This window comes from Lonchura striata, chromosome 4, assembly GCF_050655825.1.
Source record: "Lonchura striata isolate lonStrDom1 chromosome 4, ASM5065582v1, whole genome shotgun sequence".
NCBI lineage: Eukaryota > Metazoa > Chordata > Aves > Passeriformes > Estrildidae > Lonchura > Lonchura striata.
Window position 1 is genome coordinate 5,237,058 of NC_140706.1, and position 27,445 is coordinate 5,264,502.

Here is a 27,445-nt window from a genome sequence, read left to right on the forward strand (position 1 = left end):
TAACAGTAGTTTCAAAATCTAAATGGGAAAAACATAATCTTATTTGAAGACTGACCATAAAACTCCCTCTTTTCAAGACAGCCTAAACTACTGCAAGTTTAGAAAAGTACACTAAAAAACCAACTTTGTTAGACATAATATCTGGCACAATATAACAAAATGCAGAATTACTATTTTATTTTTGCGAGGTTAAGAGGGTGTAACAGTAACAGAGATTATATTTGGTGGAATAAAAAATTTGATTTCCATTACACCGCGCTTTTCTATAATTGGAAAGAGTGCAGCAGTGTCCATGTTTTGGACATTGGGGGGTTCTGTCTGTGGCACCAAAATTCTTATTATCTGTGTAATTACCTCATAAGTTACTCTCCCAAGAGCTGATGGGGAATGATGGGTGCCTAGTGGTGTTATTTGCATGACCTATTGTGGACATATGCATTAGAAAAAATTAAACACATCTATAGACAGCACTGGCAACTTCATCCAGCCCATAATTACCAACCCTGGAGTGTCTAGCACAGCTCTAGCCATCTGGTCCACTGAATCCCTGCTTGGATCATTGTCCAAATAAAACAATCTTCCACTTCATATTATTTCTGGAAGAGATATCCCCTTAGAGGGGAACTTTCCCATCTGCACACTAAGGATCTTCTGAGTGAGGGAATAGTCATTGAAGAACTGATGTGCCAGATTAGATTGAGACTGAAATTATGGGGTTTAAAATTTTCCTACAGCTATGCAGAGCTTGACTTGAACCACTCAAGGTTAACCATGTGTTTCTCCGTGGTAACTCTTCTTCTGACCACAACAGCAGGTCATTTTCAGTATAAAAATATCAACTGTTGCTCCACAAGAGGCTAAAGCCTAAAACATAGCAGATCAAGAGAGCATTCCAGAGAATACCACCTTTTTCTCATGACCAGACTTCCAGAGTTTGCTACTGGCTAGTGCCAGACACAGGAAGCATCGATATTGGATCTCACCAACCACATATGTTCTCAAGATAGATTCCTCCAAATGGCTCCATGGAGGTCAAAAAGCAGAGCTAGCTGAAACTAAATTGAACTCTAGATTTGAAAAAGTTGGAAGTGCTATTTCAATGTGTTCCTGTGATATGCGTGTGCATTATATGTGTCCCTGCATAGATGTATATTTGAATTATTCTCACTGCACTTGAATTGCCCTGTGCATGGTGCAGGACCTTGAACTTGTTGAACTTTACTTGATTCTTGCAGTTCTACTTCTCAAGCTTGTCCAGGTCCCTCTGGATGGTCCTTTCTTTCACTTGTCACCTGTCCAGCTCAGCTTCCTGTCACTGACCACAGCTGTGTCCATGGCCCAGCCTTCCCAGCCAGGACTCTCCAATGTGGAGATCTGGATGTCATGGGGGACTGTGCTGAGAGCCTCGCGGGACCCTGGGCACCCCTACAAGTCTGGAAGTCCAGGGGCTAATCCCTGTGGGTGCAGCCATTTCCAGGCAAATGAGAGTGGTTCCACTATTCCAGGTGTGCTGGGTGTGACCCTTTCTGACAGAGACACCTTCCAAGGGCCCTTGGTGATCTGGGGCCACATCAGCACCAAAAGGCCATTGGGACACTGCAGGGTGTCACTGCCCTGGCCCGCAGGGATCTCCTCCCAGCAGAGCCACTCTGCTCCCTCACAAGGAAGCAGCTCCCCAGAGAGCTCTGCTGCAGAGGAGAACAGAGATGGCAATGGAGGAGCGTTGATATCTTTTGGGGTTCTGCAGATCGAGGTGACCCAGAGATCATAAAAAGTCTCCTAGCCCATTGCAGCCAAGGAAGGAGTCTGGAATGCTTCAGATCATATTCTCAAGGTTGTTTACTTCTCCTTATCTATAACATACTTTCTCTGACTTTCCAAGGTCCATCCAGAAAGGAGGCCATGGCATTCTGCTTCAAGCCTCAAGCAGTTCCCACATATACTCAAAACTACGTGTAGTATGTTTACAATTCCATGCCAATACCTATCATTTATGTTAGACAGTGTGTTTCTACCTTAAACCAATTGAAAAGTGTCACCATCACACCAAGACATGGTGGACAAGAAGAAGGAAAAGAAGGCTGGGACATGCACAAATTCCTCCATCTTGACCCCCTGAATTATACTCTAAAAAACCCCAAATTTCTAGTTCTCCACCGTAGGTTAATTCAAATATCACACTACTCAAACCGTTGTAACTTGTAATTCCTCATATAAAATTGACAGCTTTTTCCACAGGTTAAAATCGAAGCCACAGATGTTTCTGACTTCTTGCCAAGGTCCCCGAACCCCCTGCCAGGGTCTCGAGAGAACCAGGGCAGCCAGAGGGATGTCCTGGACTCTGACAGAGGAGAAGGTTGAACCCCAGCTCTTGGGGCGACAGCCTTGAGCAGGGCACAGCCAGCAGCTCTCAGAGTCTGAGGGCTGCCCTGCACTGAAGCACACCCAAGGAGACACACACTGAATCCAGGAGCCAAATTCCTGTGCCAGTCTCCTGTGTGGTCTCCACTGGGCTCCAGAAGCCCCAGGAGGGGCTGGCAGAAGAGCAGGAGGGGGCACATGGCAGGCCTGTGTCAGCTGCCCTGGGCTGGCTTCCAGGGACATGGTGCCCCAGGCCAGTGTCAGAGCAGGACCCAGCAGTGTCCTGTGTGCAAAGGAGGAGACAAAGCCTCCCTGGCACATCTCTGCCACTGCCTGCAAAGCCTGCAGAGAATCTGAGCACCCTGTCCCAGAGTCCCCACAGGAGCTGAACATGAGGTGCCCGGCCTGTGCAGAGCACACTCTGCCCCTGCTCAGGGAAGCCAGCCCAGTTCTCCAGAAACTGGAGAAAATCCCCAGTGACCAGAGGGTGCTGGACTGGCTGAAGCAAACTTACCAACCCAATGAGGGGCCTTGGCCAAGGAGGGACAACAGGGGCAAGGTAACTGCCCCAGGAGAAGAAAATCAATGACAATAAGCTGTCCCAAGAGGAAGACAAGGGACACCAAGAGCTGTCCCAAAGTGGAAAAAATCTCTCAATGAAGAGCAGGCCCAAGGGCCAGGTGACAGTGAGGAAGAACTGTCCCAAAGGGAAGACAAGAGAGACCAAGACCAGTCCCAGGGGAAAGGGGACAGAGACCAAAGCCTGAGCAGTGCTGCAGGAGAGCAGGCACGGGCCTCGCTCAGGGACACACAAGCCCATGGCCACTGCAGGCCACCGGCTGTGCTCTGGCAATGTCCCTCCCACTCTGGATACTGACAGCCTGGTCAGAGACAAAGACATAAACTTTCCTAGGAATTGTTCTGGGGAGTTTTGAGAAGGCTGAAAGAATGAAAACAGTCTTGCAGCTGGTGTTTTGAACAGTTGTTTTCTCATAAGGCATTTACCAAAGGGTGTTTTCTTAATTAGCCAGTGGTGACGTTGTGTTGATTGAATAACCAATCAGGCCCACCTGTGTCAGGACAGTATCTAAAAAGGAATGGGCTCCCAGGAGATGGGAGGCCAGTGTGCATGTCTCAAACAGCCACAGCTGCACGGCCGTGGAGCCAGCCTTGGTAATAACACACAAGAGCTGCTGGGAGTAACCCAGCACTGCTGGGAATGACATGACAAGGGAAATTGTGACTGGAGAAGGGGTCCATGCAGAGGGAGAACAGCACTTTTCAAGGACAGATATTATTCTTCTAGTCAGTGGAAAGAAGCATAACACAGGACAGCAAAAGGGCAGCAAAGAAGCCAGGAGGAGAGTGTGAACTGCAGGGCAGGATCAAGATCACTCAGAAGCCCTGATGCCTCTGACCCATTTCCAGAAAGGTCTGAATGAGCAGACAGTGTGTGACAACAAATTTGCATAGAAAGCAAGAAAGCTGTCTCCAGGAAAGGGAAAACTCTCCATGCAAATGATCCCTCTGAAGCCCAGGCAGTGCTCCCAGGACCCTGGAAATCCCATCTGGATGAAGGCTTCAAGCAGGAATGAGAGCACCATCAGCTGGATCGACACTGGAACCACGACTGCTGATCTCTTGCTCTCTCTCTCTCTTTTTTTCTTGCTTTCTCTCTCCCCCTCCCTTTAACCCATCTCTTCTTCTCTCCCTTCCCTTTCCTCCTACCTCTTTATCTTAAACCCCCTGACATGTATAGAAAGGCTATCTTAGGGACTAACATAGCCGTAGCCATGCCAATTACATAATTTATCACTAAAACTTGGGGAGTTTTTGCAGATCAGACCCTGTGACTTTTGTAGTCCCTTTAGATCATAAGCATTCACAAGTCTCAGGTGCTTCCTTCCCCCTGACGGTGGATTCACAAGGGGTGGCTTCACCATGGACACACTAATCAAAGTTCTGTCTCAAGCAGTTTTCCTTGGGGTGTGTTTGGGAGCCTCCCAGACCAGTTTGTCCCAGCTAGCTGGTAATGCCAGTTCACATCCTGCAAGCTGCATTTCCTACTAAGGACAGGGGCTAACTGGTTCAGGAATGGTTAAGCTCTGTTCACATCAGTGCTCTTCCTTGATGGATTCTCCATTCCTGTGACAAGCTCTTAATGCAGAAAAATTGCTTTTGTGCTGCTTCTGGGAGTTTTGTTTTTCTTTCCTAGCTCAAGCTCTCCCATTCTATGGTTCTTTGTTTTTAATCTGTAGCCTGGCATGGCTAATAATGGCTGAATTGCACATAAGTAAAATCCATGCAAAATGGAATGGGCTGGTTATGGCTGTATGAAACAGTGGTCTGAAAACACCAGGTTAACGTGGAAATTCCTCATTGCAGAACTCTCCATATCTTTTTCACTTCTTTTTTCAGAAGAAATTTGATTTGATTCCTGTGATGGAAGGTGACATTAACTAACATGGGGGTCAGAAGAAGGAGATGAGAGAACCCAGACCTAGAAAGTGCTAGTGGAGACTTCTAATATAAAATTGTTCCTTATTTGTCCACACAGAAGATGAGATGAACTGAGTAAAGTTGTGCAAAACTGTGCACTCCACCCAAGAGAATTTTAAGGCTTCCATGTCCCTGTCCAAACAGATTTTTTTCTGTAGTGATGCCACCTGCCTACATTTGCCTTTGCACTTTTGATAACTTCTTCCACAGAATGCTTTTCTCCATATTTGGCTGAGTTTCAGTTGCTGTTTCTCCTCTCTGGGAGTTTGATCAGTGACACTGACAATGAGGAGAGCTCAGCCAGTAAACAGGCATGTGATTAACTAACCCTGAGAAAGGACATGATGAGCTGTGCCCCATCAAGGGTTTGTAATTCCACCCAGGTGATTTGAGAGTAAAAAGAGAAGCTGAGAGTGACCAGAATTAGAATCACCAGGTGTGTTGCCAGTAGAAGGGAACACAGAGGATTCTGTACCTTCCACTGGCCAGTTCCTTTTCCTTTGCAAAACCAACAGATTCGCCTTTAACTATTGAACCATAAAGAAAATGTCACTGAAGTGCTACCATGGCTGTGATTTCTGTGTGATTATTTACTTAATGCATGAAAAAAGAAAGCTAAATTTTTAACCTATATTCACCAGTCACTTTTCTAACCAAGGGTATAATTTCATAAAAGTGTCCTTCTCCTAATTGACTCAATTGTGAAAGACTCCTAAGATCCTTCAAGAGTTAAGCACTTAGTCAAATGGATTTTTATAATTATACACAGGAAAAACCAAAAATTGTGTCCAAGGATTCAAAGAACAGGAGCAACACACTGTGTTGCCCCCTTGTGACCCCTGTTAGGGAACTCAACGCTGTTTATGTGGAGGGAAATTAAGAGACTCCTGATGCTCACTCAGTTTCAGATTTTCCTCAACCCAGATTCAAATTCAGGTATAACTAGCAGGAGCCAAGCTTTACATTTTCATATAGGCTTAACATAGACATAAGCTCTGCCAAAAAAAGTAGGGTGAAATTCAGTCACTAAGCTAGTGGCGAAGCTCCCACTGATTCCTCTACATCACAGTTTCTTCCCTGAACTTTAGTGCTTTATCCCAGTGATATGATTAGGACAAAGAGAGCAGAATGTCAATGCCTGGTTTTATAACCAAACCACCTTTGGCTGCCATAGCAGCTGCTTTTTACCTGGCCATCAAGCACAGGGCAGATAGAGGAGTCAGCAGACTCAGGGAAGTGACCTGTGTCTTATCCTTGTCCCCACTGGTGAGCAGACTCAGTGACCAGGCATGATTTAGCTCACAACCTTTCTGCCCCTTTCTTTACAGTCTATATTAAACAAAATATGAGCCACACAGTAAAGCTGGAATGGATTTGAAATTGGGCTGTACAAGTTCACCCACCACTTATAAACCATCTGAAAGGGTGCCATTTTTCCTCAGCACTTGACTGTACATTTATCCAGAAAATAAATGCACTAACCTCAGGTCAGTTAGAACAAAAATTGCCCTTTTACAAAGCATATTTCACATTAAACTCTCATTCACAGTTTGTGTTTAAAAGCAAGAAATCCTACTTTTATGTGGCTGCCTGAACAGGGAGTACATTTAAATGGATCATGAGGATATTTTCTCACAAAACATTTGACTGAAATATTACTGGGAGGATTTTGAGGAACTGAATGCTAAAGCTACTCCTGTGGCCATGCAAGAGAATTTTCTCTGATGTACTGAAACATTTAGCAGTGTGAGGACAACATCACATATTTCCCTGTTATACCATTCCTTTGGCATCTGATTTTGACCACAGAGACACAATATGGATCCAAAGATGAGACTTGTGCCTGACTCATTTGCACAGCCATTTTCATGTTCTGAAAATATATTGTCTCCCATTTCTTATGGCAGCTGGATGGCTGCCACTGACAAGCAGTTGTTTATGAAAATCATTTCTCCACATGTTCTTAAAATAGAAAAAGCAAAGTATACGCTGGCAGAGTTTTAATTTCAGACATTCAAATCTCAGGGCAATACTGCAGCTTAGTGAACAAGACAAGGCACATGTGTAATATACTATAGCCCACATTCTGTCCCACTGGCAATTCATTTTCTACCATGATGCCTTTTCCATTCTAGTTAGTGGTGTGAACAAATAGGAAAAGGGCATCAAGTTATTTACTGGATGTGACTCAGAAAGGAGAATCAAATTTCACAGCCAAGGAAGGACAAATGGAAAGCTGATAAGGAACAATTTTCTTGGGACTTTGTGCTGAATGATGGTTTCTTCCTGACCTGTCCCTCTTCTGGACTCACAGATCCATTTATTTCATCTGATTTACCTTACTCTTTTCACTTCTTACCTTGTCTCTTCAATTTGCACTAAATTCAAGCCTGTGAGATAGATTTCAGCAGCTGATTCCTTTGTTATTTTTCACTTGAATGGAGAGACAAATGCTGAGCATAGAGGGGGCAAAAGGAGCGAGGTTCTGCTGTGCACACACTATCAGAGTCTGCTACAGCAGAGACAAATCATTTCCCAAGTTAATTAAAACCCTTCTCACTCCATCACCATCCAAAAAAGGTAAAACTCAGGAATAATGCACATAATCCATCCATAATGTTTAAGGATTTCCTGGTCCTCGTCTTAGCACAGTCTCAATGATTCAGTTTTTAACTTGTTGGACACCATGAGATTAGTTATTCCTTGGGCACAAGAATAATAAATATTATTAATAATAAGTAATGCTTGTAAAGCTTTCTGCAAAAAGATAGTTGCTATAGAAACATTAAGCTGTTTGTATATATACAATAATAATTGCAAATTATTTAATTTGAAAATAAGAAAATCCATACATGGCAGGGGTTAATTTTACAAGTACTAGTTATTTTGTTGGGTTTTTTTTGTTGTTGTTGTTGTTGGGCTTTTGTTTTTGTTTTTTTAATAAAACAGACACCTGAACATATTTTATTTACTTATTAACATACAGATAACAGTTTACATTTAGGGCTGATTTTTTTCAGTCTCATACATCTATTATATCAACCGGGGTTTGCAGCAGAATGTGGCTGGAGCAGCACAAAGTGAATCACATCTATAATTTGTATGGTTCCTTAAAGAAGGAATCCTTGTTGCATTTCAAGGCCATTGGCAAAGCACTTAGTGTAGGGACTATTAAATGCTCTGCTGGTCATTATTTCTATCTATCAGCCTGTTAACAGATAATTTTGATGGGAAAATTCATTCTGGAAAATCCTCAGAAGAGGTTTATGCATCTTTGTCTATGTTCAAGAAATGGGTTTGCAGTTTTAAGTACAGCAACATCTGAAAACAAAAGTGCATATGGATGGGTACTTCATTCCTTCCTCCATCTCCATATTTGAAACAAGAGTGACACACTAGCAGAAAATAAATTTAAATTTAAATTTAATTGGTGGAGTGGGCTGTTGCTTTTGGAGAATGATGAATGTGGTGAGCCGTGACTGAAAATACTACACTGAGAAAATTAAAATGCATCAAAGACAAGATTTCTTCTATTTCCCTTACCACTATTTCTAGGACAAGAAATTAAATCTTAGTAAAGTTTTTAGGTAATCGTAAATTCTAATATTTTGTTTTGTTTTCTCTGTTTTATTTTGGTTTTAATACTAGATTTCAATTCACAAAAAAATGTCTGAAGTTATCTAAAACCATCTCAAGGTCATCTGTAACACTGCTATCACAATTCACAGAGTCTTTGAGAAGACTTCTTTTTGGGCTGAACAAATCATAATTTGTCATCTCAAGTTTTAGAGCCATCTGTTTGAAGAAGCATTAAATCTACACTATTTTTATCCAGCAACTACAGCAGCTATTTTTATTTTGTTATGTTTTACAGGAGCTCTATTGTTAGCTTTTTCAAAACCTTCTCAAGAGGTTGAAACTTCAGATGACTTTTTATTTTTAACTTTCTGAATTGCTACCTGTTCTTAATTTCCCTTCATTTCTCTATTATGAGGTAGCTCAATATGTTCAGACTGTCTGGTTTCTTTAAATCTTAGAGATGACCTGTTTCCATTTGATACATATTTATGACTGTATTTACATATAATGTTTGAAATTAAAATTTAGAACCCAAAATTACATTTCTGTATCACATCACAGTGTGCAGCAGATGCAATGATGGATTAGTGCATATTCCAGTATAGCCCAGTTTGTTTTGTCTCTATGGGATGGCACTAAGAAGGAATTTACATCAACCTTCCACAAAATTAATCTTTGTTTTTTCATGACATAAACATCAGAAGGGACAATTTCTTTTAAAGAAGCAGATGTCTGCACCAAACACGAGAGCTGGTTTGGTTTGAAGGAGAGAAGGACAGTCTTCCCTGAAGAGAAGGCGGGAAAAAAGGTAAAAGGAAAATTAATCAAATAAATAAATTCCAAATTAATTCACCAGGTGTTGGAAGGATTATGTCTAAAGTATATTAAATATATTGCTTATAAGTATTCCTTTCTATTCCTTTCCTATTTTAATTTGACTGGATAACAAGTGTCTTAAGACTGATGATAAAATGTACTGGCCCTGAAAAACAGAAAGCAGATAAATGTAAAACTCCAGGACTTCTGGTGCATACTAGGTTTTTAAACAAAGTCATAAATAAAATATACTGAATAGATCAACCAGTAAATTGGAACAGAGGGGGGCAGCTGGGTGTAGTGAAAACTCCAGTGCCAATAAAGCCAATGACAGTTTTGATATTGTTTTCACAGGGACCAATAACTTACCTTAGAGTACACATATTTCAGACAGGACTTTTTGAGAAAAAATGGATGAATTTAAATTAAAAACTTATGATTTTAATTCCAACTCAGTCAAAATTGACTTATGATGAAATAATTCAGATTTGAATTCTAACATTTTCCTTTCTGAACACTTAAAAATGTACAAAGGGGGATATAAACAGTGCAAGGGTTGCTGACCTGGGCTTTTACTGATTAAATAGTAGATATAAATTCTTTTACTTGATTGCACATCTCAGGTCCTGTGCAGGAGTAACAGTTGGACTCAGTCTTTGTGGGTCACTTCCAACTGAGTAATTCTGTAATTCTGTGAAACCATGTCTAAAAGAAGCTATTTATTTAGTCTAAACATAAAATTAAGTAGAAAAAGATCCCCAAAAGAGATGAGCTGGGTGGTCATTTTGTTTTGTAGGCCAGTGGCTAAACTCCTGGTAAATAATTCTTTTCAGCAGGATGACAATGAGGCAGTTCAGACTCAGTTTCTGGAGACAAGCTTGGGCCAGTGTCTGAATGTGAAGATCCAACCACTCACCTGGCATAGGAAATTCTACTGAGGAGGCAAAAAGAGGCAGAAACTTTCTTCTGGTGTGATCCAGAGCTCCACTGGACTTGCTTTCTTGACCTGATACAAGCAATAAGGAATAATCTGTATGAGATTGGCTGGACCAGGATTAGGGTGTCAGGGTTATTATATTAAGAAATTATTTATTCCTCAAAAATTGATTATAGTCCTGTTATTTTGTGTTATGTTCTATATTCAGCCAACAGCCATGTTTTGGATGCAAAATACATGCTTATGTGAGTAGTACAAATCTAGTAAACATTTTCTTTCTTTCTCAATATTAGCCAACATTTTATCACCCTTTTAAATCAAGGTTCTCAGAACATAGAAGGAAAGAGCTCTGTTATAATGTCTCCATTTGTTTTATTTTTTTAATAAAATGTAAATTGTTGTTTTCTTTTTCTTGTTAAAGGTTGACTTTTTTGGTATTTTTTCTGGATTTAATTTGCCACTGCAGTGCTGTCAAATGTTTCACTATTAAAATAAGTAAAAGAAAGAAAAAAAAACAATAGACACATCCTGCATTGTCTACCTTGATATACTTTGCCAGCCACAAGAATAGGAAAATAAGTAAAACCTGTAGTTTGGCTGTGAAGGAAAATAAAACCATCAAAAAACACTCTAAAGTCTCACCAGAATTATTCTGTTCATAAAAACACTTTTGATAGAAGCTACAACTACTCAGAGCAAATGTCCTATCACCATCTCGTTTGAAAAGCTGTGCTGGACAATGTCTTAGAAAACAAGACAAAAGAAATAATAATACCTTCCACTTCAAGAATTAAAAAGAGGTTTGGGATTTTTTTTACTTTTAAGAGTTCAGACTCTCTTCCTCTGCAAAGCAAATAATGAAAAACTTCCAAGAAGCACGAGATTAGATCAGAGCTCCACTCTTCTATATCCTGAGTAAACACAAACTAAACTTTAGAATCTTAACTCTGCACTGCTGAATGAAGGCAAAACCAGAAAGGCAGAAATAAGAAAAGATCAGAAAGCAGATCCGGAATAAAAAGCCCAGGTGCTAAATCCATGTATGGGCTGAGGCACAGCAATGCCAAACCACACATGCTGATTTGACAGTACCCAGGACTAGACTTTAGGTTCAAACAAGAGGGGGAGATGTTGGAGTTCTGGATACTGAGAATTTTAGACTTTCTGTGCTGACAGACTGTGGCTCCCAGGAGAGCACTGAATTTGACCCGAGGCTGTGGAAAAGGCTTTCAAAATTGATTGATAGCACTGGGATTATGGGTGTGTAATTTGATTAGGAGTGTGTAATATCACAGGATGGAAAATTTAAGAGTTTGGGGTTTTAGAATATACTAATATATATGAAGCAAGATGGAGGTTTTAGGGCAGAGGCTGATTCTTCTTCTTTACCTTCCTCTTCCTTCTACTCCATGGGTTTGGGTGGTATTTTGTAACTGGACAGAAAAGTTCACATTGTGAACTTTGAGTGATTAGTTATTGGGTTAAAAGGGAAAATAGTTTAGGGGTTATTTCTTAATGGGATAATTTAGCCTTAAAAGATCTTGTAACAAGAGATAGTGAGCCATTTTGTGTCTTGCTAATGAAAGACTGCAGAATTCACTGCAGTAAGATTTTAACACAGATAAGAAAAAACAAACATCTAAGCCTGAATGTAAACTATCCTCTCAAGTGCCTTCAATCCCAACCTCAACAGAGGTAGAAAAAATAAGCCAAAACCCAGCACTTAAGGAGCTTGAGGAAGGGTTTTGTGACAGCTGAGTTGCTCCAGGATATTGTGGAGGGAATGTTAATCTTTAGCCCTGGACACTAAGGAGGATTGGATCCCTTCCAGTGCTGCTTGCTGAACTTTTACTTCCACCTGTGATTGTCACTCTGTATATTAGAGGGTCTCATCCTAAGGTCTGACTGGAGCTCCCTTCTGATATTATACCCTGACAGCATTTTTTAAATAGTAGTGTGGGGGAAAAATTAATGTCTCTCTCTTTAACAGCAAAAAGTAGCTTTTTCATCACAAAGATGTCTTTCCAGCACTGAAGGTAGTAAGGAGAAAACTTAACTGAAAAAGCCCCTGACTGTCAAATTCTAAAGTGCCAGCTACAAGCAGCTTTGTTCATACAATTCTGTCATCCTGTTAAGCACTTTGCAATCTTTATTTCTTTCTTCTCACCTTCTGCAGGCTCATATTAAATCCATTCTCTGTCTCACGGACTATTGAAAGCCTCTTGGGATGAATTACAGCATCTCAAAGAGGATGGATGGCAAGTTTTACCTCATGGCTCAGCTCATTCTGAACACAAACACGGACACTGCAAAGGAGGTATCCAGGCCATGGCTATCTGTGGCTGCCCTTTGACAGCCCTGTCTCCCAAACACCTGCCACTGCCAGTGCCCAAAGCCTGTTGAAAGGGGAAATTCTAATTTTAACTGCTCAGGAGTAGTTGCATGCTGTGCCAGCATTTCTTATTTGTGTAATTCCATCTCTAACTTGGAATAGGAAACACGTGAAGTGTGTCCTAATGTGACTTATAAGGCTGGCTGTGGTGACAAGACATTGCAGTGGCATGTGGCAAAGTCAGACGTTAGGAGTGAACACAAGGGCTAGCTTTTGGGCATCAGCCATGCCAAATCAGAGGCTCTATGGATAAAAGAAAGATTTGAGCACAGAAAACCACTGCACAGCTGAGGATATCCTTTTTGTTCACCTAAACATTCATTCAGTACACTTGCATTCATGCTTCAGTGAGCAGGGACAGAACAAACAGAAAGGTAAAGTCTGCAGGCTCAGGAAATAAAGTTCTAAGCTTTATGTTCTTCTTATTTTCGTACAATTTTCTCTTTCCCTGAGCTGAGACAGAAAGCTTTCTCCTCTCTTGAGAGGGGGCAGCCCTGCAAGGGGCAGGACACGCAGGGGGTACATTTTGGGGAGAGGTTACAGAATCAGCAGCAATTTCAACAACCTGATGCAAACCAAACCTCCCACTGAGCAGCTCTATCCAGGGAATATAAAGGAGTTTTTGAAGGCAGAATGAGTGCATGGCTATCACAGGAGATCATAAAGCCAGTGCAGAGAGCCAGTATGAGCCAGGATGCAGGTTCAGAACTGGGTAAGAAACAAAGAAACTTCAGTCAATAAAGCACGAGTGCTGGAGTTGCAGGCACCCTCAGGGTTATATTTTAGAAAAAGCAATTTCAGAGATTGAAGAGAAAACCTCTGATTTCTAAGCACTCACAGATAGCTTGGAGTTTTAGCAGTTGCTTCCATTACAGCCATCTCATGCAAATACTGCAGGTGAATCATTATCATAATCGCCCAGTTTGGAATACAATCATCTGTATGGTGTTCCACGTGAGAAAATATTAATTCTGTTTGCCTGTCTCTCTCAGTGGTGCCAGATGAAAAACTCCACACTATTTTCTTTATGCGTGACAATAAAATCAATTGGATTCCACGATTGTACAGAAATAAGGAACTTAAATATTTTAAGAGAAGTTGGTCTAAAATAAGGCCAGGAAAACAATTCTCCCCAACTGTAATTTCCTGCCTGACTGCACAATAATTTTCTACAAACTATCTTCTTCTGTAGATTCAGCTGGAATACAGCCAGGATGGATTCTATTAGAAAAACACATCCATCTTTAAAACACTTGACATCAACCCTATTCGCACAACTCTTGTCTGTTTGGATCAGGCAGGTTGGATGAATTCTAGGGAGCATCTTGTGTTCCCCTAAACAAAGGGAACATGGAAGAAAAACTGACTGTGGCAGATGTAGAACTGACAAAACAAACCAGCAGAAATAAGTCTCTCCACTCAGATTCTTGCTTCAACTCACAGGTTGGAATCTTTCATGGAAGTAGTTCTCCATCTTAATTATTTTTCCTGTGATAAATTTTAGTCTTTCAATACTTTTCCAGTCTTCAATCTCTTTTTCTTTTTCTTGGGAAACCTTAAGGGATGAGGCTTTGAAGACTCCAGTCTTCCTCCTTAAAAAAAAGGAAAAATATTGACTTAGTAGCTCTTTTTTCTTTCTTTTCTTTTTACCACTAGGAATCTTGACAGGACAGATCAATTGAGCCTACTTAAAACCTTTTTAGTTCTAACCATATTATTTTCTGTTCAACTTAACAGAGACAGGTCTCTGGGCTGCAATCTAAAAGCATCAATATGCGTTTCTGACCTACACAGGTGAAAAAAGCACCATTTTTCTTAAATGAGACATATTCTCTGTCACAGTGCCTAAAAAATTACATAGTTCAAACTGCTTCTTCTAAGTCATTGAATAGACACCAAGCAGTAAGGCTGTACAATGTGGGAGAGTTTTCAGCTGTGTTGGTCAAACAGTTCATTGAATTTTACATAAATGTAACTTCTGCAAAAGAATATTGACAAGACAACATGAAATAGTTTTGCACACAAACTTCCTCCATCTGGATGTATTGTGAAAAAACAGATGAAAAACACTGAGGAAAATGTGTTTCCATATGTATTTGGTTAAACTTTAACTAGAACTCTGATTAAAGTTTAGTGAGTGATGCATATGTCAGAGATTAGTATAGTCTTATGGGAAAGTCTATAAACATACATAAATTTGTCTTAAAAAACGAAGATAGATACAAAGAAAGAAAATATTTTTGCACACTTATATACATATAAAAGAATAAAATGTTTTTCTTCTTGTGAACATTGACACTGTCTGTTTTCTTATTGGTCATATTGATTGGGCTTTGGGGTTTTTTAGTTGGTTGGTGGATTTAGTTTGGGTCTTATGGTTTTCTTTTACTATTGGTTGGTTATTTTTTTTGTTTACATTGGAAATAACTTCCCATGCTTTCTAGGTGGAATTATAAAGATGCAATTTCTCCTGTATTTGAATTGAGATGTCCTGGAAGGTGCAAGTAGATCCCTTTGAATTCAGTTACTGCCAGTCCAGTTCCTTTTGTGCATATGGAAATGTCCACATTAGCAGCAAGCGCTAAGAAAGTAAAATGCAGGGAAATGTTGTTGGACTGATCTGAACAGCAACAGCAAATGGGAGAGAATGGGTGACATGGAGTGTGAAGCCTGATGTTTCAGTGTCATTATAGCACAGAGTCCAAAAAAGAAGCATTTTCTCATTTTTAAAATGCAAAATATTACAAATATTTGCTATTATCAGAATAGAACACAGGGAAGGAGGCAAAACAAAATAGTTAAGATTTGTTTCTAGATATGTCAGTACACTTTTCAAATAAGTAGAAGTCAATGTACTTTTGAATAAGCATAAGTCAAAATTGTTCATAGCTATTTTAAAGAGTTATACATGTATCTGCGTGGTAAATTATAAAATAAACCTTTTTTCCTAACTACTGTTACAAAGTTTGCATATACAATTCAAGTACTTCCACATTCAAATAAGCAAGGGCTTATTCTCTGGGCTTCAAGAACACATTTAATGATTCACAGGGCAATCTCCAGTTGGAATGTGTTTCTTGCACATCAACAAATTTTTCAAAAAGAAAGGATCATTGAATAGATTTGTGAAAAATAAGTGACAAAGGCAAGCATTTTTCATGCACATGCAGGACTTCAAGAATTTAATTGTGTCCTTTTTTTTAATTAGGGAAACAATTTCTTTTTCTTCTAAGTGATATCAAGATTGTCAAGTTAATAATTACTAGATCTACAATACAATCTTTGATTGACAGTCTAGTCCAATTATTTCCTTGAAAAGTGTTCCATGATGACAATTTCCATAGGAACCTCAAATATTTCCTGCAGCATTTCCCTACCTGCAGCATAAGCAGTAAATACAGTCATACCACTTCTGGAAATAAAATTATTTAGTCCAGTTTGGGAGGCAGTGAAGTTAGAAGATGGAAATTTAAAATTACTTTTAGGTAAACAAAGAACCAAAAAGAAATACTGCAAATATACTGGTAATGGCAATTCCTGAAAAGCCTCAATTAAAAGTATTTTAATCACTTTTTCTTTTAAATTGCAATTGCTTAAATGTGTTTTAGTGTTGTTTTCAAGATGCTGTGAGCTCAAGTTAATTGGGAGGCTCCACAAAAATGGGAAGATTTGGAAGGATATTCTTGAAAAGAGGCCACTCGAATGAAGAGAAAATAAATGCTTTCAAAATCAATCTGGTATATGAAACACCAGACAAATGGATACTGCCTTGTGTTTTTCCTACTAACCCTTGCTGGGTTGCTGTCAGCAACTTTTAATGGATATGATTTCCAGGAAAAAACAGCTGATAATATTGTGAAAATAGGGGACCTTTCATGTGCCTTAATGCTGACAATCAAGTTCAGCAATGCTGAAAACCTTAAAAAACAAAGCATAGCTTGGATTTCTTTATCTAAAGGAAATTTTGGGGACTCACATCTCTTCGAGACTCTTTCTCTTTTTCTCCTTTGGATCCCAAAGACCTCCCATATCATGGGGAAAATGACACACAGCTTATCCCACAATAGATAAACCTATTGAAACATGAGGGTTGCTTGAAAACTGTGGTGATGGTTTAAGGTAGTGAGGGGTGGTGGGAGCTGAACTCCTCCTCAGCTGAGCTGCTCCTCATCTTCCTGGCCAGGAGGATACAAGGGCCTCAGAAGGCAGTTTGCGTGCTATGAGAAATCTCCATCTGAAACATGAGCTTTGTGCTTCTTGCTTTCACTTCCAGCCCTCTCCTCTGTTCTCCCAGTCTGGAGATCCATCTTTCCCTCCTCTCTGTGACTGGGAGATGGTGATGAAGAGGGAAGGCTGATGTGGGAAACTTCACAATCCCTGACTTTGCACAACTGTGGTGTTTATCTATTGCCATGTTACATTCTACTAATGCCATTCTATTCATGTCATTCAAAAAGTCAAAATTTTTCGCAAGTCAATAGCTAGATGCTTTGGACTTCCTTTTACTTCTTTTTTTATTTTATTTTATTTTATCTGGGGATTGTTTCTCATTCTATTAGATTAAAGACAGAATGAGTCCTGGTGCTCCTAAAACACAAATCTATATAAGGCACAGAGCATCTGCTTGAGTCAAAACCTGAAGCTGTGTAATTTTTCTCACAAGGCAGCAAGATGCCAAAACCACTCATATCAAAGCTATATTTTGGTCAAACAGAACAAGCATTCACCATTTATCAGGAGTTGAGACTAGTAAATTATTTGTCACTCTCTCCATTGCTCCCTAAGCACTGTAAACTTTCCATACTTTGCTGTAAAACATTTCCTTTCTTAAATGATGTTTAAATGGTGGTAAGGGCAGTTTTTTCTTTTTGATATATAATTGCATATTGTTAATATATATGGTGCATCATCCCAAGCTGTTGAAAAAGTACAGAATCCCACTGTTTGCAGGGCGAGTAAGGGGGAAAACAGAGAGGAAAAAAAAAGAAAGAAGAAGTAGTTAACTTCTGTTGTGAACAGATAATTTATTCTCTACTTCAAGAATAGATGATAGTTGTATGCAGCAGATACACACCTAAGCTGTACAGAGTATGAAAGTTTACATACCCATTCAGTCTCACCATGGGAATTGAAGTTACATCACCCATATTCCAGAAAAGTATTTGGATTATTGAGTTATTTTTAAATCACTGTCATTTGCTCTCATTCCAGCTTATGCTAAAAGCCCAGTTTTGGTGAAATCAACACACTCTAAAACATTTAGGTTTTTGTGACTGACATTTCCAGAGAAGAAAATGTCCTTCCATCAAAAAGAAGCTCCTCATCTGGAGAACAAGAGCAAGAAGAGCTGTTGCTTTCAAAGCTCCAAACCACACAATATTGAAAATCTCCTACTTGAATAAAGTAGAACCTGTACCAGCTCCAGCTGCAACACCTGCTATTAAATGACAATCTTCCTGAGTATGGAAAGTCCATTTCTGGAGAGAGTACACAAAATACAAGGTTCTCTGAGGTCATTAAGAATATTTCTCTGATGACTGTTACTTCCAACAGTTACAACTTCTTCAAAACATTGCTGGAATAAAGTTCACAGTGAATTTGTGGGGAATTCTCCAGCTAAACAACAATTAAGCATGTATTTAAAAACTAGGAGTGAATGATGTCCCCATTATGACACCGAAGGATCATTTTTATTGGCAATCACAACATCAATTTAAAATGGATTACTTTTTTTTTTTTTTGAGAAGGATGAATCATAGCCAATTTCACTGTTCCATCTACAGCTCCTTGTGATTCATCCTGCCCAAATTTAAAAAGCACTATATGTCTGTTTTTTGAGGCAGTCAGTCAGCCTTCCTTTGTGATCAAAAGAGAAATATGCATACTTTCAGGGCACAGTTTATCTGACCTATTTGAGATGTTCACTTCTGACTGAGATGAATCTAACCCCAGTTTCCATTAACCACCCTGAACATCAGAGTTCTGTTGCCTGCAACAGGAATATGAGTGAATTTCTCTGATGTTGGTATTCACCAATAAGTTGAAGCTAAATATATAACCTAAGTTTGGAGAAGAATCTCTGTGAACCCCAAGTGATCTGCAGAGCAGGTCCTATGGAATGCTAGTCCAAAATGAGGCATCAATCTCACACACTGCCAGGAGTTCTCTCCAAGGATTTCCGTTTCTTGTACACTGAACTGTAAAGAATTACTTGTAAAACCATAACACTCTGATTGAATCAGAAAGGAAATAAGGATATTTTTTAGTCCCCTCAGTCTTATTCATCTAACATCATAAAGATCAGGGGAATTGACAAAACTTTTTGCTTTTCCTTTACTCCTCCTCCCTGCGTCACAATTTGCAGAGGAAGAAAATGCCTGAAAGGGAGGTGTGCTGTGCTTTGATTAAGTTCACCATGCAAACAATTGAGGAATTAAATCTTTGTTTTGTCACTAAAACATCCAGTGACCTCTTGCAGGGGCAAGTGCTAACCAAAGTGGGTTTGGTGACATCAGGACAGTGAGCAGAGAACCTGCCATTTGAGACTGTAAGAATTGTGCTGAGTTTGTCAGATGTAACACAAATTTCAACCACAATATGGTTTTGCTGTATTTATACTGAATGAAAAATTAATGTAAAAGCACAGTTTCTCTACACAAATATAGACTACAATGCACATTTGTGAGTGATAAAATTTAATCATGTCTAAGGGTTAGGTCAATGTTATTGAGAAAGTAAAATATGTTTTATTGTCCAGATTTAAAAGACTTCCTTGTTGCATGGTGTATATACACAGCTTGAAGGTAACAGGAATATTGTCCTAAGAAATAATTAGAGCAAAAACTAAGCAATCTCTTAATTGCTAAGGGCCTAGCAATTAACTAGGTGATCATATCGCAGTGGCAATGCACCACTAATTTGGACTACTTCCATCCTAATAGGGCAACCAAGGGATTTCAGGGCCAGATAAAAAAAACTATCCAGGGAATATGATCAAGAAGGTTGTTAGGTGTATTTTTTTTCCAAGATATATAGCACAATTAATAGTGTTAAAAATATTAGTTCTGCACAGGATCTGCATCTTCAAAAGAAAATTAGAGGAGACTTAAAATGAAATTTCAATGGGGACAACTTCAGATATCAGAGCCCATAAGGGTGAGAAATAATAAGATGTTTATGAGGAGGAGAAAAGTACTAAAAACACTTGTAGGCTTATGGGCAATCTAAAGACCCAAAGAATGCAAAGTGTGATGCTGCATGAAGTGACTGAGCCAGAGGCATGACTGTGACTGCAGCAAGCACAAAAATGGACTGAATCAGACCGTAAACATTCTCAGAGAATAGAAAATCTTTTACTGAGGAAATCAAATGGATTATTAACTTAAATACTGAAGTCCCTCATGCAGTGATGCTGTCCAATTTAAGTCCATAATAATCAAGAAATCAGAAAATTGTGGTAAATAAACAGAAGAGCTGATCTGACTGGAGTGGAGGAGTTGTTTTGGCAGCAGTTGAAGCAGTGACTGAGGTTAGTACTCACAATGGAGGAGTTGCTTTTCAGCTGTGAATTTCTCCCCCAAAACAAGTAACAGGCTCATAGACATAAACAGCTTTAATGCAGAGAAACAGTGTTCCCTCTTTGAGTAGTAAGAAGCTCCTGTTCAACCAACAGAAATGTTTTCAATAGCAAAACATAACTTACATAGACTTGAGGGTTTGAACCCACAGGAGGTGGACATTGAGGCTTGATTTGTTTGTCATCTACAATTCTCCTTTCCATGAAATGTCACAGGCTGCATCTGCAGATACCAAACTAGTGCTGCTGGAGGAACAGAAGGACATTGCTGATTACCCCCGAAATCCCATCTCTACCTTGTAGGTATTCTTCTTGCTCATCACCAGGCTTCTCTGTGTGGAGTGGTCACCTGCCGCCCTGATTCTTAAGATTTTCGAAAGCTTTCTGAGTTTACATTCTGTCAATCTATTGTTTTGCATTCCTTCATAGGGGTGGAGAAACTTGATGTACTAGTAGTTTGTCCAATGTCTTTGGAGAGGTGGCACATTCACCCTCCAAACCACTGTCACCTTTGGAAAAGTATAAAAGTTGGAGTCAGAAAATAAACTTCCCCTTTTTACCTTGCAAATAGCAGTAGCTCGCATTGTGCTTTCATGTTTCCTATAGTGACAGTCAACCAATTTTCCATTTGCAATCAGGAGACAAAAATACACATAAAATACACATCTCCAGGGTGCATTTCACCCGAGGAAATCCCCATGTCTGGTACTAGCAGAGTCTGTTTCCTTCCACTGTGAAACTGTGTTGACTTGACCACATGGAGCCTTCCTATTGTGTAGAAACTGACTTTTGTTGTGGGAGTGACCACAGAAGGAATAATCCATGGGGCTCCCTGGAGTGTGAAATTTCCATGGGGCTCCCTACAGGGGCAGGGAGGATTTACAGGCAGCCCAAACTCAGAGTGAAGTTACATTGCTCACAAATATGTTGTGATACAAGCTCCTCGCAGGATATTCCATCAGCCCTGGAATCAGGGGAAGAAAAGATATTGGTCTTTGGTAATTTCCATTAAATTTGCATTTCTTTGCTATGTTAAGGAATTGTATAGCCATTCTGAGATTTGTCTGATAAAGCCACTATATGATGTTCTATAACAAAATTGACTTCAAGATTGATTTTTTTATACCACTTTCTTAGTGGGAATTGGGATCTGTTGGTAATTTACATCCTTGATCTTTTGTGTGCTAGTGGCTGGGGCAAAAAAAAAGAAAATATTTATTTTTATCTGGTTATTTTAGTTCTTCCTAGTGAATCTTTCAGCTTCATTAGATAATGTCCACATGCTCTCTCCATTGTGCTTCCTTTACCTGAAGTCCAAACTGTCTCTTGCAGTCAACCTTGCTTTTTCTTCCACCCATAGGATTCATTTTTCTTCTAATAAAAATAACTATGTTTTTTTTTCCCAGCAGTAAAAATAACTAACTAAATAAAATGAAGAAACAGTAGAAGCCAAATGATCACAAAAGCCAAGTGACTCCTGTTTTGCTGAAAGGAAGGGAGTAAGAGTGAGTGTTCTTTAATCCGAACTTCATGATACTCTGTTAACATTCAAGCTGTGAGGCAAGTGTTCCCTGATGAGCAATTAGCAAAAAATCTGAGACTTGAAATCTTAAATCGTACTTGTCTCTGATCTGCAGGGTTGAGAAGTGTGTCAGGGCATCAGAAGCCACAGACATCACCTTAATGAGATCTCCTGGTTAACTGTGAAACTTCTTTGAAGAGAGAGTTTGATCTCAGCGTGTGCTGCTAGTCTCCTGAGCAAGCTTCACTCCCATCAAGCCATCATTCCTCAAGGATTTTCAACCCCCTTCACGGACAGAAAATTGGCTGATGGAAAGGTCCCTCCTTTACCCGTGACAGGAGCAAATTCAATGACATTTTTGTCAGATTTCTGTCTACTGTGTTCTGAAAAAATGAGAGTCTCTTGCTCATTGTGGACAATCCACACTGGTGACCAACTGAATTTGTCATTCCTATTAACCTCAGTATTCCTTTTAACAAAGAACCTAAGCTGATTATTTTTCATCCAAGGTACTCCCTATCCTCTTTGCAATGATTTTTGTTATGGGTAGATTGCACAACAAATAGTACAAAGACTCCTGGTGTTATACATGTTGAGAGCCTAATGAATGGAAAGAAGAAATTGAAGAATACAACTATACTGCAGCCTTCAAAAACTAGTACAGAACCTTTTTAGGAAAAAAAAAAATAATAATTTAGTTGATTGGTTCACTGCAGAGATGCCATGAAGATATTAACCCAAGCAAGTAATAAGTTAATTGCTTGAAATTAATGGACTAGTTTCTATCTAAGCATTCCTTTCGGTAAAAAAAATAACCAAATAACAAGAAGAAAACACCCAAATGAAATAATTAAGCCAGATATGAAACAGGAAAATTAGAATTAGAATTAAAAGATTCAGGGAGAATTAAAGGATGATTCAAAGCTGACCTAGGTGTATGCACTGTCTTTATGGCAACACTAAAGTGGTTTTACACAGCTGTAAACTCAATCATGTATTTAGAAAACAGAGCTACTTGTGCAACAGCTGCCTTCCAAAAATGTGTTCCAAGGACTTACAGAGCTAGAGCTAAATCAATTCCCAGGCTGCACGAATGGATTGAATTTTGAACTCTAACTGATGTCGCATGTCATTTGGATCTCTTAGAGATAGAAAGAACCCAATATATATAGACCAAGGTGCCACGAGAGTGCTTTTACAAACTACAGTTTAGGATGGCATCTGAAAGCAGCTCAGCCATTAGAAAGCAACTAGAAATTAGGCACAGAAAAGAAGTCAGATTATTCAGCTTCCCTTTTGTTTAAACCTCACATCTGTTTTCTTTTTTAGGAAAAAAATACAATCCACAAATCAATGTTACCCTGATTTAAAAGTACAACTTCCATTGATTGCAGAATACAAATATCTGTATTGATTATTCTACGTCCCAATCCTCCTTGCATTTCAAACCTTTTCTGTCTCTGTGTACCTTTCAAACATGAATACATGTTGCCTAATTAGTTGGTCAGAGAAGGAAGTTGCATCTGATCAAAATTTTATCCTTCTTCTGTGTCATTTGCCTTTGATCTGACACCTGAATTCTGTCCCACTTTGAGGGAGGGAACAGGCTGGGGACCAGAAGAAATCTGACATTCCAAACCATCTTCAAGAAACAGCAATGTAGGTATAAATTGGGTGTGTTTCTTTCCTTCAAATCAAGTGGAAATCAGGGTGAAAATGTTACTGTTAATTTAAAACATATGGTATCTGAGATACTATAAGGTGGAATATAGTATCTCTACATACCAGAAATGTGGTAGATTGACCTAGTTGTAGACTGGATAAAAGTCATAGAATTATTTCAGTTAGAAGAGACCTTAAAAGTCATCTAGTTCCAACTAGATGATGAGAGTGAGAAGGTACCTTTATAAATTTGAACACTAAACAACAGTTTAAATCCATTATCTCTTGAACTGTCACTCCATGCCCTTGTCTAAATTCCATCTCCAGCCTCTTGGAGCACCAAGAAGGTGTCAGAATGTCCCCTTGGAGCCTTCTCCAGGTGAACACCCCCAGCTCTCCTAGCCTGTCTCCACTGCAGAGGTACTCCAGCCCTCTGAGAATCTTCATGTTCTCCTCTGGACTTGCTCCAACACCTCCACATCCTCCTTGTGTGGGAGACCCCAGATCTGGACACAGCTCTGCAGGTGGGGTCTCACCTGAACAGAGCAGAGAGGCAAAATCCCCTTCCTTGACCAGCCCATGCTGACTTGGCTGCAGCCCAGGACATGGTTGTTTTCTGGGCTGCCTGTGCACTTTCCTGGGTCATGCTGAGCTTTTTGTCAACCAATTTCCATCAAATGTCACTCATTCTGATTTAAGTGGCACCTTGCAAGTTATTCATTATATTGTTTTGCTTATACTCAATAAATTATAGCAGCTAATTAAGTCATCAATTTCAGCATTGCTACCTGTCCCTTGTTGCCCTCAGGGTCCTAACAAGGAAATGCTGTTATTTAGGGGAAGTGGAGAGTGGAGGGGGAAAGATGCAGAGAAACAGCATGCCCAGGCTTTGGTTCAGCAGCAGTTTCTGGGTACTGTAAAAGAAAACTATCTTTTCTCTTTGGCAGTTAGTCTCTTATTTCAATATTTAGACTTAGAGCATTTGAAAACCACTAGAAATGGAAACTGTGTATAAAACTTCTTTTACAATTATTTTCATGAGAGAATAATGCCATCCTGTTGTACGGAGTTTTCATGGGCAAACCATTTTTACAGGAGACAAATGGGATTTTTCAGTTTAAAAATACCCAGGTGAAGTGATTCTATCTGCATCAGCTCCACTCAGGATGTGAGATCAGAATTAATATCTACTTTAGGTAAAAATGTGGTTGAATCTTGGCTCAAATACTGGGGGATTCCAAATCCAAAATATGGACTTTCACACAAGTCAGCCTGATGGAAGGTGGCCAACTCCTTTAAAATAACAAGCCACACAGGGAGCTAAAAACTGATACCAACATCTGCAATAGATCCCCTTCCAGTGCTCCGGCCACCTAAACACTAACTGGGGAAGGAAGCCCAGCCTCTGCCTGGCTGGAATGTGGCTCAGGGGGCCAAGCACGTCCCAAGCACACCCAGCAACTTCAAAGGCCACCAGCTCAGTGTCAGAAAGCCCAGAGACTTCTCACCAGTGCAGAATAATTTGTTAATTCTGGAGCTTTCACAAAGGCTCCAGAATGGTTGGAAGGAAACAACCATGGAAGCTTGTGGGGCTTTTATCTGGCGGCTCCTGATTCATGCAAAGTCAGATCCCAAGTTTTGGGAAAAAGACTAAATGTGAAAGTCAAAGTGTGTAAACAAAATATGTACATAGAGTTTATGCCACATTACTCATCCAAGCAGCTTAGTACAGACTTATGCCTCAGTAGAAATAATTCCATTTGCTGGACTTGGAGGCAAAGGAAGGCTTTTTATTAGAAAATTATATTGTCTGTAATCCAACATTCTTGTACTGAGAGAAGACAACATGCCATAAATCTAAATATATGTGTTTAAGTGTTTTAAAGTAGCAAAAAAATTGTATGTATTTTTCTATTTATCACAGCCACAAAAATACATCAGCCACTTGACTCCCACCAAACAAGAATGAAATAGCTTTTCCATTTTGTTTTTGCATAAGAATTCTGTACATCCCTTCATCCCACACCCATGTAATTATCTGTTGTTTTTTTATTCCTTTATTCATTTCTTTTTCTATCCACATAGGCAGATATTCCTTACTTTGAAACATATGTTTCTACTACTACTACTAGGCATATAGACTGTTACTTAAATTTTATCTTGAAGCTGTTCTTTTTCAAACTATTGGACATCTCTCTATACTCAATATGCAACTTATTTTTTCCTCAGGAGAATATACATCTTATTTGCAATGCAAGAAAAGAATACAGTACATTCCATTCTTCTCACAGCTCTTCTAAGAGTACAAAGCCATCTTCCAATTATTTTCCTGGGTTGAATTCAGTCTTATTTAAACTTCTCTCCCAAGAGAGCTGCAACCACACTTTTTGTACTGTTTCCTTTATTTGTTGTCTACCCTGCTGTAAAGATGATTGTTTTTCTAGGCACAGTGAGAAAAGGAGAAAATTCAGATTGAGATAGCCCTGGAAGCTTTATTTTTCTGAAGGGACTTGGGTTCGACTTTTTTTCCTCAACACTCCTCTCTCTAACTTGGATCTACTCTTCCCTGATTTGCTCTGTTGTCCTAAGAAACAGAGAACTGCAAAGCAAGATTTTGCCCACCTAAAGAAATATTTGTCTTTGTAGGTCCCTTGGTCAGTTGTGTAGGAAAAGACATTTCCCCAACAGAGAGCCTATGTGAGGTGTTTAATTCAGGAGGGACAAATCCCAGTGTCCCAGTCCAGGAAAGAACTGGGAACCATGGAGGTGACACCAGATAACTCAGCAACACCATTGAGAGAGGCAGGGAAGCTGTTGGAAAGGGCTTATTTTGAGTATGCTGGGCATTTGGGTCCACCAGGCTGTTTTACCCCTATTTCTTGAACCTAAACTTTTGTGGAGAAATCTGTGCTCATGCTGTTGTGTTTAAAAAAAAAGTATCTGAGATGGTTCAATGTCTTACAATGAGCAAGTATTTTTTTTAATGAAAAGTCTGGCAAAAGTGGTCATGTTTCTACTGGAAAGAAAGCTCAGTTTTAAAGTATATTTGCACTCAAAAGTCAGTAAAAGATGTTATGATTCTTTTACAGAAATGTGACTCTACTTTAGAAAGTATTTTCATTTATTTGCTTTGAAATATCTTCATTTTTTGCTGTTGAAAGTAGGGATCAAAAATTTTCAGCCTCCTACAGACACAAACAAGAGGATTTTCTGTGCATGAACTCTGTGAAGATTTCAGATTTCTGCATCCAAATTTGAAATGATCAAGGGTTATCCTTTAGTCATGAGAAATAAGCAGTGCATTAGTCAGCTCAGTGGAGGACTTGACTGCCTTTATAACCCCCATTTCCTTTTTGCCATCCCAGAAAAGGTTATTTGTGCAGCCCTCACAGTAATGACTCTGCCTGACATTTCAAGGCACATCTAACAAACACCAGCACAGAGACACAACCCTCTCAGCACAGTTTCAGGCTATTGATTTGTCTCCATCAACAAAAATACAACTACAACAACTAACTTCAATGTCTCAAGGATTAATTAATCAATGTTGGTAAACTGGTTGTAGGGTGAAATTCTGTTTAGAATGTTTTAGTCAATTTGGTTTGATTCTATGCCTGGTTTCTTAATTTGTTTGTTTGATTGGTTTTTGGTTTTGTTGGGTGTTTTGTTTGTTGAGTTTTTATGTTAAAAGCAGGATAGTATTTGTGCTGAATTTGAAAAGGGAAAAAAAATTAAAATAGGGTCTTAATGCTGTTCTAGCACTTAAAAAATCAGTGAAACATTTGTCTTACCCAAGGAGAAGTACTTTAGGAGGTCATACTGAAATAAAAATATCCAGATTATTTTGGGATGTAAAATGTGTGGTGGAAGAGACTATGAGCTATTATGACACAAGACAGAACTATCTGGGCATTGGACTCTGAAACTCTGCTTCTTATAATTGTACAGGGGAAAAAAAAAAACCAAAACAACTTAAATTGGCCAATTATTCTTCCATTGCAAATATATTATAACTGACAAAATTATCACTGTGATTTTTGATGATCCCTTAAAGAAAAGTTTAGGGTGCCAAATTTACAGTGTACCATCAGATTATTTTTT

The 27,445-nt window shown here is 39.3% G+C and overlaps 1 long non-coding RNA gene across 1 annotated transcript in view; it reads right to left on the reverse strand.

Moving 5' to 3' along the window:
• Positions 1-27,445, reverse strand: part of LOC146767500 (uncharacterized) — an 81,359-nt gene that overhangs the window by 12,227 nt on the left and 41,687 nt on the right. The window contains exons 2-3 of the long non-coding RNA XR_014954604.1: positions 14,026-14,176; positions 10,172-10,261 (exon numbers count right to left, since the gene is read on the reverse strand). This is a non-coding gene — a long non-coding RNA (uncharacterized LOC146767500). The remainder of the gene's footprint in view (positions 1-10,171; positions 10,262-14,025; positions 14,177-27,445) is intronic.